Consider the following 12,037-nt stretch of genomic DNA (forward strand, 5'->3'; position numbering starts at 1 on the left):
TCCCTGCTGTCAGCCTTTTCTTTGCAAATAGAGCAATATCATTGTACATGGCTGTCTCACAGTTTTATGATGAAAATCGTAACACAGGCTATAATAAAAATTAAACAGCTGATTGTCAATTGCCTTGTACAACTGTCTTATACATTATACAGAGAATGAGAGAAGCAGACTGTCTCTGTCAAGAGTGCATAGTGCAGAAAGCTCCAGACTACAGTGAGATCTGAGATGTGACTGAATGTATTAACATCAAGCACAAGACACAGAGTCACATAACCGACTAGACACACAAGCACTTACAAACACACTGCATATCCAGAATATGTGTATAAGAAATATACACTGCACTACAAGCAACTATACACTAGAGCCTGACAATTGTGACAAAGTCTGAGAAGTGAGACAATTGAGAATTTATAATCATATCTCTCAGTAAAGCAGTTTAAGTACTTGTTTAACAAGTATTCTTAAAATTAAAATGTAAAAATACAGTAACAAATGAAACAGGACAAAAGTTGACTGTTTGGATTGATGAAAAATATTGTTTTTGTTCATTTGAAGTATAATTTTACTTTGTTTCAAATTCTTTATTTAGGTTGAATAGAACTAGTTGTAGCCTTCCTGGATCGAGGCCTTGTCGTGGTGGACGGGCTTGTGTGGCCTAGGGATCTTCAGAGCTAAGATGTCAATATGCTCCTGGTAGGGTCTCCCAGGGTGAACAGGTCTGGAATGAAGACCCAGACTAACACAATCCAAAAAAAAAACCCACCATGAAAAACGGGCACAGAACACCATGTACCCTGCCCGGGATAGGGTCACCGGGACCTACCCCTGGAGCCAGGCCTGGGGGTAGTGTCCCCCGGCGAGCGCCTGGTAGCCAGGCAGCCCACGTAACCCGGCCGGGCTCAGCCCGAAGAGGCAACGTGGGGGGACCATGTGGGCCCATCACTCGCAAGGTCCAGCATGGGGGAGTGGTGCAGTGCTGCACAGGCAGTGGGAGATTGCAGGGGGGCCCTTGGCGGCCTAGGCCCTTGCAGCAGAAACTGGCTCTTGGTACGAGGAATGTAACCTCACCGAGGGTGTAGGAGCCAGAGCTTTGAGGGAGGTTGAGAGGTACCACTGCTCACCACTGCTCACTTTCACCCACAGTGTCGACTCTGGAACCAGACTCCTTGATAGGGGTTGGTCCCTCTCCTACTCAGGGGTTGCACAGGGTGAGAAATGCCAGGCGGGAGTGGGGATACTCACGAGTCCCTGGCTGGTGGCTGTGCAGTTGGAGTTTGTCCCGGTGGATGAGAGGGTCGCCTCAATGTGAATTAAAATCACAGAGAGGAAAACTCTGACTGTTGTCAACAGGTCAGAGTATTTGGCCTACTTGGAGAGAGTGGGCGGGGTTCTGGAAAGGGTCCCACCTACAGACTGCATAGTCTTACTGGGGGACTTCAATGCTCATGCTGGCAATGACTGGGAGACCTGGAGAGGCGTGATTGGGAAGAACGGCCTGCTCAATCTAAACCCGAATGGTGAATTGTTATTGCACTTCCGTGCCAGGCATGGATTGTCCATAACAAACACCATGTTCGAACACAAGGATGTTCATAAGTGTTCATGGTACCAGAGCTCCTTGGGTCAGAGGTCAATGATCGTCTTTGTTGTTGTTTCATCTGACTTAGGACTGTATGTTCTGGACATTCAGGTAAAGAGAGGCGATGAACTGTCAACTGATCACCATCTGGTGGTGAGTTGGATCAGATGGCAAGGAAAACTGATGGTTAGACCCGGTAGGCCCAAGTGAATAGTGAGGGTGTGGTGGAAACTGTCAGAGGCCCCTGTTCGGAATGATTTCAACTCCCACCTCCAGGAGAGCTGTAGGGGACATGGAGTCTGAATGGACCCTGTTGGGTGGATGCACCCAAGCTGTATTCAGCAAGGGTGGAGAAACTCTGGCTTCAAATGAGGATATTGTCGGTTGGTGGAAGGAGCACTTTGAAGAACTCCTTAATCCGGGAGACATGCCTCCCTCACAGGAGTCAAGGCCGGAGGCCTCTGGTGTGTCAAGCTCCCTGGTGGAGGTCATTTCCCTGGTGGAGGTCACTGAGGTAGTTGGCAAGCTCTTTAGTGGCAAGGCACCGGGGGTGGATGAGATTCATCCAGAGATGCTTAAGGCTCTGGATACTGTGGGGCTGTTGTGGCTGACGCGCCTCTGCAATATTGCATGGACCTCAGGAACAGTACCCTTGGACTGGCAGACCAGGGTGGTGGTCCCAATTTTTAAAAAAGGGGACGAGAGGGTGTGTGCCAACTATCAGGGCATCACACTGCTCAGCCTCCCTGGGAAAGTCTATGCCAAGGTGCTGGAAAGAAGACTCCGACCAATCGATGAACCTCAGATTGAGGAGGAACAATGCAGATTCCGTCCTGGCCATGGAACAAAGGACCAGCTTTTCACCCTCTCGCGAATTGTTGAGGGGGCATGGGAGTTTGCCAACCCAGTCTACATGTGTTTTGTGAATTTGGAGAAGGCTTACGACCAGGTTCCCTGAGATATCTTGTGGGAGGTCCTCCGGGAGTATGGGGTACCGGGGCTTCTACTCCAGGCCATTCAATCTCTGTACTCCCAGAGTGAGAGCTGTATTCGTATACTCAGCATTAAGTCGGACCCTTTCAGTATTAGCGTTGGGCTCTGGCCGGGTTGTGCCCTGTCTCCACTCCTGTTCATAATATAATGGACAGGCTGTCAAGGCATAGCCAAGGTCAGGAGGGCATTATGTGTGGAGGCCGGAGGGTGGTATCTCTGCTGTTTGCAGATGATGTTGTTCTTTTGGCTGAACATGGTTGTCTCCAGCGCCCACTGGAGCGGTTTGCAGCTGAGTGTGAAGCGGTTGATATGCCGATCAACACCTCCAAATCTGAGTCCATGGTCTTAGCCTGGAAAAGGATGGCATGCCCACTCCAGGTAAGGGGAAAGGACTTGTCCCAGGTGAAGGAGTTTAAGTATGTTGGGGTCTTGTTCGCGAGTGATAGCAAGAGGGATCATGAGATTGGCTACAGGCTGGGACAGGCAGCAGCAGTAATGCAGTCACTGTACCAGACTGTAGTGGAGAAGAGGGAGCTGAGCCATAAGGCAAAGCTCTCTGTTTACCGGTCGGTCTACATTCCAACCATCACCTATGGTCATGAGCTGTGGGTAATGACCGAAAGAATGAGATTGCAAATACAAGCAGCAGAAATGAGCCTTCTTTGCAGGGTGGTGGGCTACACTCTATTTTATAGGGTGAGGAGCTCGGCCATCCGGGAGGAGCTCAGAGTAGAGCTTCTACTCCTCCGCATTGAGAGGAGCCAGCTGGGGTGGTTCGGGCATCAGATTCGGATGCCCCCTGGACGCCTCCTGGTGGGTCCTGGGAATGAGCTGGAGGAAGTTGCAAGGGACAGGGTCATCTGGGATTCTCTGTTCTCTGCCTACCATGCTACTGCTACCATGACCCTATCTGGATTAAGCGATCAACGATGATGATGATTTACCACATGAAGTACATGTTTTAGGACATAATGTTGGTTATTTGGATTTCTCCCCCTTAAATGCATTGATGAAAAAAATGTTCACTTCAGTAGGGCAGCCAGTAGGCAGCCACTGAACCAACACAAAGGGATAGTTGTTTCTTACCTTGTCTGTCAAACAAAAATCTGTACATAAAGTGCTTAAAAAAAGAGAATTTGAAAGTTTCTGGTCAGAAACATGAGCATGAAGTGGTCAGAAACATGAGACCACACTGTGTGCTGACCTAGATATGCGTAGTAAAAGACCAAATGAGAATACTGAAAAACTGATTTTGCCTGAATTCTACAATTACCAAGCACCTAGGCATGCAGATTGCTTCTACAAACATTAGTGAAAGAATGGGTCGCTCTCAGGAGCTCAGTGAATTCCAGCATGGTACCATGACAGGATGCCATGTGTACAACAAAGTCCAGTCCTGAAATTTCCTCACTACTAAATATTCCACAGTCAACTGTCAGTGATATGGGGGCGCCAGGGAGAACGCAATGGAGTAGACGCATTTTAGTTGGGGGCTCCAGGCCAAGCTGATTTAACTCGGTTTTCTACTATTTATTTTGGAAATTTGAATGTTCCTTGGTCTCTAAACTTTACTAGCACGGTTTGGCATCAACACAGTGACAATTTGGTTCGAAATGGCTCCGAAATCGGCCAAAACCTCAAAGGACACGGAGAATCGTGAACCGGTCTCAACTGCTTCTCCCACATGTTCCATGCCGGAATCTGGCGATTCTCCTCCACAGCGAAACTGTCTCAGCTCATGATTCACAAATTGATGCATTAGAGGCAGCACTGAAGGGGCTGGAGAGAGCCAACGCCACCATGCAGTTGAAAATAGATGATCTGCAAGGCCGATCAAGACAAAATATCATACAAATAATTTGAATTCCAGAGGGAGCGGAGGGAGCGCGCCCCACGGATTATGTGGCTGGTTTGCTGCCCAAACTATTGGGTGAATAAAATTTCAAACTGCCCTTACTGGTGGACCGTGCGCACAGATTGCTCCGTCCTCGCCTGGCTGAGGATGCCAAGCCTCAACCGTTCATCGCACGGATTCATCTATTTCAAGTCAAGGAAAAGATCTTGCAGCTCCGAAGATCTCAGGTCCTCTTCAATTTCAAGGACATAAAGTACTCATTTTTCCGTTACACCATTACACCAGCTCCGTAGAAAAGGAAGCAATTCACGGAGGTGTTGCAAGAGCTCAAGAACTTGAAAATAACTCACTTTCTTCGGTATCCTGCGAGGATTTTCTGAACTGGCAGAAGCGAAGGCATTTGTGAGTTCTGTTTTGAAGACTAACAAGGATGATTGAAGGATGAGCTTATTCAGTCTTCTGACCTACAAAGAGGTAAAAGCTGAACATTACCTAAGAATTTGTTCAAAACTACTTGTTATCGTTCGGCTTAGCTGTAGATCAAACTGTGTCATATTGTTTCATTACTATTTTTAACACTGCCGTGTTTACGGCAGTCGGTATTTTTTATTTTACTATACTCTTTATTTTGATTCTTCACTGTTAATATTTATCCTTCTTGCGCAAAAAGACGCATGCAGTTGCAGTTTTTTAAGTATTTAGAGACATGTGTGATCTAGCTTCTCTTTTTGTGTTGTGTGATTTGCTTGGTTCTGGGGCTCCTGACAGCCGTTGCTGCAGGTTTGCGTAGTAGAGGTAACTCTATAACTGTTGGCTTACCTAAACTTATGGGATTATTTAGATATTCCCAGGGTGGGAATAGGTCTATTTGTGGGTTTGGGACTGAGGGGTGGGTTTTTTTCTTTTGTAGTTATATGTCTTTTTTTCTAGCTGTCAGTTTTCTTTTCCTTATAGTTTCTTTGGTCTCTTCAGATAAGGTTACTCCTGTGCACTATGAGTCAGATGTCATCTAGGATTAATACTTGTACTTCTGGCATCACCTTAGCCTCATGGAATGTTAGAGGAATGGGTCATCCAATCAAAAGGGGTCGGATTTTTTCGTAAAATTTTTGGTCTGATTCCACTTGCCCCCTTATTATGGGGGGCGATTTTAACTGCTATTTAGATCCATATCTGGATAGACTCTCTACTAAGACTCCACCCACATTGGCCACAGTACAAACTCTGGAGGCTATGTCTTCCAACTGGCAGGGACTATTCATATTACTCACATGTACATAAGTCTTATACAAGGATTGATTACTTCCTTGTGTCTTCTGAGTTAGTATCCAAAGTTTGCAATGTTAAATATCATAATATATTAATATCCGATCACAGCCCAATTACATGTGAGGTTCAGAACATTGTCTACAAACCAGCGTATGCATGGCAATTTAATCCTAATCTTCTATCAGATCCTGCCTTTGTCAATTACGTGAATGTAAAGTTTGCAGAATTTGCAGAATTTAACGATACAGCAGATGTATCAGACTCCACTCTCTGGGAAACGCTCAAAGTTGTTGTCCGTGGCTATATTTTCAATTTCAGATTATAATAAAAATTTACAACTTAGGTATGAATATAATACTATTCTCAGAGTTGAACACCTTTTACTTAAATTTAAGAGGAAACAATTTGAGTTAGGAGACAAACCAGAGGGACATTTGGCAAGGCAGCTGAGAGGAATTTGTGCGAAACAAGTCATTCATAGGATTCAGTCAAGATCAGGGGATTTAATTACAGATCATAAGGAGATCAATAATAGATTTAGAGATTTTTACACAGAATTGTATTCTGCCAAATTCTCGGCTTCAGAATCTGATCTGGATTTTTTCTTTAAAGATCTTGCCTTGCCGAGGCTATCTGACTCAGCTAGAGAGTCACTGGATTCCCCTGTTACTCAGTCTGAGATCCTTGAGGCCATTAAAAGCTTCCCTTCTGGTGAAGCAGCTGGGCCAGATGGTTTTGGCTGTGAATTTTATAAATTTTTTTCTTCCAAGCTCTGCCCTTTTTCTCCTTTTTTCAACAACTGGATGCAATTGTCTCATCCTTTGTCTGGGCTCAGAAGACCCCACGTATTTCCAAAATTCATTTACAGAAAGCTTCAGACGATGGTGGACTAGGCCTGCCCAACTTTAAACACTATTACTGGGCTGCAAACGCCAGAGCAATTTCCTTTTGGCAACTGGGATCACGTGAGGGACTCATTTTGGATTCTACACTACTGTGGGTTAAATATGAGGCCGGATCAGTTACAAAGACATCCTTACCGGTTTTTTGGTTTTCTAAGGTGTCACCTAGTAATGCTTTAATAAATAATAATTTCATTATTAAAAACTCACTTAAGATCTTAAACCAGATTAAATGCTTACTAAGGCACCACTAACTTCGGTTCATACTCCAATTATGTGTAATCATTTTTTTCTACCTGCTGAGATGGATAAAGCCTTTTCTGTTTTCGAAAGCAAAGGACTAAGAACTGTAGAGGACTTATATGTAGATGGGACCTTTATTTCATTTAATCAATTCAAAGATAAACTTAACCTTTCTCATATACATTTTTCCCGTTATTTACATCTTCTGCATTATGTAAGACAAAATATTCCTCATTTTGAATCAAAGCCAAGTGATCACACATTATTTCGTTTTTTACGCACAGACCCCACATCTAAACAATTGATTTCACATTTTATTACAGTTTTGAGATCTACTCCAGACACAACTAAATTTAGAGAGGCTTGGGTGAGAGAGATTGGTAGCGAAATTACAGAAGAGGTGTGGGTGGAGAGTTTGTCTCGGGTATTATGCTGCTCTGTAAACTCTCGATACAGGCTGATTCAGTTTAAGGTGCTTCACCGGCTGCATTATTCCAGGACTAAATTACATAAGATTACATAAGAATCCATCTCACCTCTTTGTGAAAGATGCAAAATTGAGGAGGGCTCTTTGACTCATCTGTTTATAACCTGCCCTGTGCTGCAGACCTTCTGGTCAAGAATTTTTGATTGGCTTTCCAAAATCCTTGAAATAAATCCCATAATCATAATATGCGGGTGTTCTGCGTTATTATTTACCTTCCCTTACAAGGTACAACAGGTGGTGATGGCTGCTATGATTGTGGCTAAGAAGCTGCTCCTTTTAAATTGGAAATCGCCTTCAGCTCCATCGTTCAAGCATTGGCTAGCTGAGATGCTTAATTTTGCCTCTATGGAGCATTTATGTAGCCGTGGACCAAGTGCACAGTAGAGTACATTAACCAGATTTGGAATCCAATAATCAGTTATTTTAAGTAACTGTAAAACCACAAATGTAAGAAAATGTAAGACCCTTTTTTTTTCTTTCTCTTCTTCAATGCTGCTACTGCTGATGTTACTGTCACTGTTGTTGTTATTTTTATTATTATTATCATAATATCATTCTGTTGGTTTTATTATTTTTATGTTTTATTTTTATTTTTTTGAATGTGCTTGATAGGAGGGGGTTGGGTTAGATTGTCTGATATGTACACTTTTTTTGTTTGTTTGAACGGATTATACAACCAAAATAAGCTAAAATAAAGTATTCAAAAAAAAATTTCACATACTCCTAACACTCCTAACCCTTGTGGAAAGCCTTCCCAGAAGAGTTGAAGCTGTTATAGCTGCAAAGGGTGGGTCAACATCATATTAAACCCTATGGATTAAGAATGGGATCTCACTCAATTCCATTTGCGTGTGAAAGCAAACGACCGGATACTTTGGGAAATACAGTGTATATAGCTGGTTAAAAACAAAAACATCTCACTGCAAGCAGCATTGTAATAATGATATAACGTGAAAGCCCTCCAGACTGCTGCAGCAGTAAACCCTGCAGCTTTGATATTGATAATAGCTATGGGGCAGGTTGGCCAATGGTATACTGCATCTGATCTTACAAGCGTATCAATGGGTTTTCTGTTCATTTGCTAATACAGGGAAACGGCTGAAATATTGTCCGGGGTGACTGACTGTACAATACAGATACAGCTGGAAGACATTGGGTGGAAAAATGCAAGGGTATTTCTTTAAGACAAGAAAGAGGATGAAATGGAGACGCAGCAGTTGGGGCTGATGACTGTAACTACTGCTGTCTGTACCTGCAGGATATGTGTTATCTGGTTCTGGAATGTGTGTGTGTGTGTGTATGTGTGTGTGTGTGTGTGTGTGTGTGTGTGTGTGCGCGTGTGCATGTGTGTACCTAATCCATATGTCTAGAGGCACAGCTCCCTGTTCTCGCTTGTGTTGATGTATGTGTGTGTGTGTGTGTGTTTGTGTGTGTGTGTGTGTGTGTGTGTGTGTGTGTGTGTGTGTGTGTGTGTGTGTGTGAGTGTATGATGAAATAAACCTGCAACTGCCTCACAAATTATTATACTCCAGTTTGGAGAAGCACAAGAAGAAGACAGACAGGAAGAGAGGGACAGGAAAAAGTATGTGTGGATACTTTTGTGTGTGTGCGTGTGTGTGTGTGTGTGTGTGTGTGTGTGTGTGTGTGTGTGTGTGTGTGTGTGTGTGTGTATTCTACCACCACAAAGGTAGTATGATGCACGCACAGTTTTAACATCACTCCCAATCTGGGTCTTCTCCCTCACCATGAATATTTTCCAGATCTTTAAAAGCCTACCTTTGTCAGATTTACGCAAAAGTGACTGCCTCTCAGCCAATCACGAGCACCCTCCCTGTCTCTGGTGCCACCTCTCTCATCTCGGACTGGATGAAAGCGGTGTGAGTCGGCGGGTGATTGACAGCTCATACTGCCTGAGGCGGGATGATCTGAGTGCAGTGTGCTGATTAGCTCTCATGTTTACTTGAGACTGCCTTGACTTCCTCATTGGGATCCTAGAGACCCCCAATGGTACAGGTGTAAAAATAATAACAGCAATTTTAAAATGAACCTGTTCTTTTCCTTGAATTTCTTCCTTTCTTTGAACAAAATTAAATTCACAGTCAACAATTGAAACCTTAATCCTCCTTTTTGCTCACAAAGTAGGTGTAGGCAATTCCGAAAGGTGATAAAACTTTTTTATATCTTATGTTTGAAAACCCTTAATATTTCATGATTAATGAACCAGTAAAAACTGTTTAAATTACTTAAAATAAAATGTCATTATATTAACGTATGTTAAAAAGCCTAAATCATGCAAGAAACTAATTTTCCTTACTTTTTTAAAAATTGATATAATAACTATACACTGTTAAACTTTCAAAACGTACCTTGCCCATACAGTCCAAGTATGGAACATAGGTTGCAAAACAGGCTTTTTTTAATTTATTGTTTTTGTTTTGTTATGAAAACCAATGCCTTTACATATCAGTCTATCATAAGTCTATGTCTTTATGAATGAGGCACAGTACTGGACAACCAATCAGAATAGAGCTCACTTACATATATCAGCCTTAAAGGCACAGCAACAATGGTCTGTTGAGGGGTTGGACAATGATCATGAAAAAAATGAATTACGACTATTTTTTTTTACATAAAACCACAAGAATGACATTAATGGAACAAAGAGAAAAAATAAAGCACAAGAAAATCATGTTTGTTAGATGTGCTCATAAATCTAGGGGTATCAAGCTAGTGAAGCAATGTAAAGAAGGTCTGTGGTCTCCAGGACCCCAAACAGAATACGAAGATTAAGAAGCAGCTTGACACTGTTGCCTGGCCTCCCTGTAGCCCTGTCGGCAGTCCTGAGGCAATGGTGATGATGATGAAATACGCTGTGTTTTTATGTGTGCGTGTTGATGGCGGGGCATCAGTGTACAGGCAGCCCGCGGGACAGCTGAGTCTGCACGCTGTTGCCTATTCAGCACAGCAATGCATTCGATTTAAAAAAGATGGAGCAGCTCCAGAGAGAAGGAATGAGGAATGGAGGGGGTAGGGCTTAGAGATATGGCCAAAAATCTTATTACTAAATATTTTTCCACATTTTTCAAAATAAACAATTATTTAAGCTTTTTCTAAGCATGTCCGATATTAATTCTAAACAGTGTTTTGAACCCTGAAGGCAATAAAAGGTTTCTACTGTTGTGTAACATAGCCTGCAAAGTGATGTCTTGTCAAGATAAAACATAAAATAAGTATGTTTACAAGAAAACGTTGGCAAAAATCAATATTTTTAGGACTCTGCACTTCAATTAGGCTTTTATATTTAACAATAAACATACAAGTGTTCAAAGTTCAAACCTCTGCTGCTAATATGCAAATGAGGAACAGCAGAGATGTTACCAGGATGCCATGGTGGATATTAGCATACATAGAGAAGGCAACTCCATTCAACATACACTGACTAGACACTTTAAAAACCACCTCCTTGTGTGTACACCCTGTCCATTTTATCTGCTTCACTTACTGTATAGGTTTACTTGGTACTTCTACAGTTACAGACTGCAGCCCATCTGTTTCTCTGCATATTCTGCTAGCCCTTGTTTTCCCTGTCCTTCAATGGTCAGGACCCCCACAAGACCACCAAAGAGCAGGTGGTGGATTATTCTCAGCACTTCAGTGACACTGATGCGGTGGTGGTGTGTTAGTGTGTGTTGTGATGGTACGAGGGGATCAGACACAGCAGTGCTGCTGGAGTTCTTAATCACCTCAGTGTCACCACTGGACTGAGAACAGTGCACCTACCAAAAATATCCAGCCAACAGTGCCCTGTGGCCACTGATGAGGGAGTAGACCAACACACACTAACACATCCTCACCATGTCAGGGTCATTGCAGTGCTGAAAAGGATCCAACACCCAAATAACACCTGCTCTGTGGTGGAGAACATGTTCTTATTATCGGAGAACAGTGTTAAACTGAGTTAACAAAGCTGCAGAGATGCAGAAAAACAGATGGACTACAGTCTGTAATTGTAGAACTACAAAGTGCTCCTATATGGAGAGTGGTGCTGATAAAATGGATATTGGAATTTTCCAGTATCAGTAAACAATTGTGGTTCTTCAGAAACATCAGCTGCATCGAATGGATCCTGCGGTTATGCTTTTAGGTAGGATGTGTTTATCACGGTTTCGAGCCTATTACTTCATATACTCTCATTTTGTGACTTCACACACACATCCGTTTTTGTCAGTTTCTTCCCATTTAATGATGCCTGCAAAAAGTGTTATATGTGTGTTCCCCTTTGTGAAGAATCTTCAGCCTGCTGAACCCAAACAAGTGAGTGAGGGATTTATAAAAAAAGGTCCATAAGGTGCTTCACAACTAAAAATACTAAGCAAGTCCGGAGTGAGGGAGAAAGCGAGAGAGGAAGGGAGGTGGGAAGAGTGAGGAAGAAAAAAATGGCAAAGAAGAAGGAAGGTGGGAGGGAAAAAAACCACTAACTTTCTCAGGGAGATGAATTAAAGAGAGGCAGAGATGTAGCAGAAAAGAAGGATAAAGTGGTACAAGCTGTAAGAGATGTAAGAGAATTGTACAGTACATGCATTAATTAGCTCTTAGGGCTTCTTAAGCTTGGGCCAAATTGGAAATCATTAGGGTAGAAAAGCTTAAAGTCGCTTCTAATAAGCTAACAAGCAGTGCCTGGCCTGTCACAAGACTCAAAAGTGCAA

The 12,037-nt window shown here is 42.9% G+C and overlaps 1 protein-coding gene across 1 annotated transcript in view; it reads right to left on the reverse strand.

Annotated features, from left to right (window-relative positions):
• LOC108427286 (transmembrane protein 211) overlaps positions 1–12,037 on the reverse strand; it is a 184,268-nt gene that overhangs the window by 108,850 nt on the left and 63,381 nt on the right. The window lies entirely within an intron of this gene.

This window comes from Pygocentrus nattereri, chromosome 23 (genome assembly GCF_015220715.1).
Source record: "Pygocentrus nattereri isolate fPygNat1 chromosome 23, fPygNat1.pri, whole genome shotgun sequence".
NCBI lineage: Eukaryota > Metazoa > Chordata > Actinopteri > Characiformes > Serrasalmidae > Pygocentrus > Pygocentrus nattereri.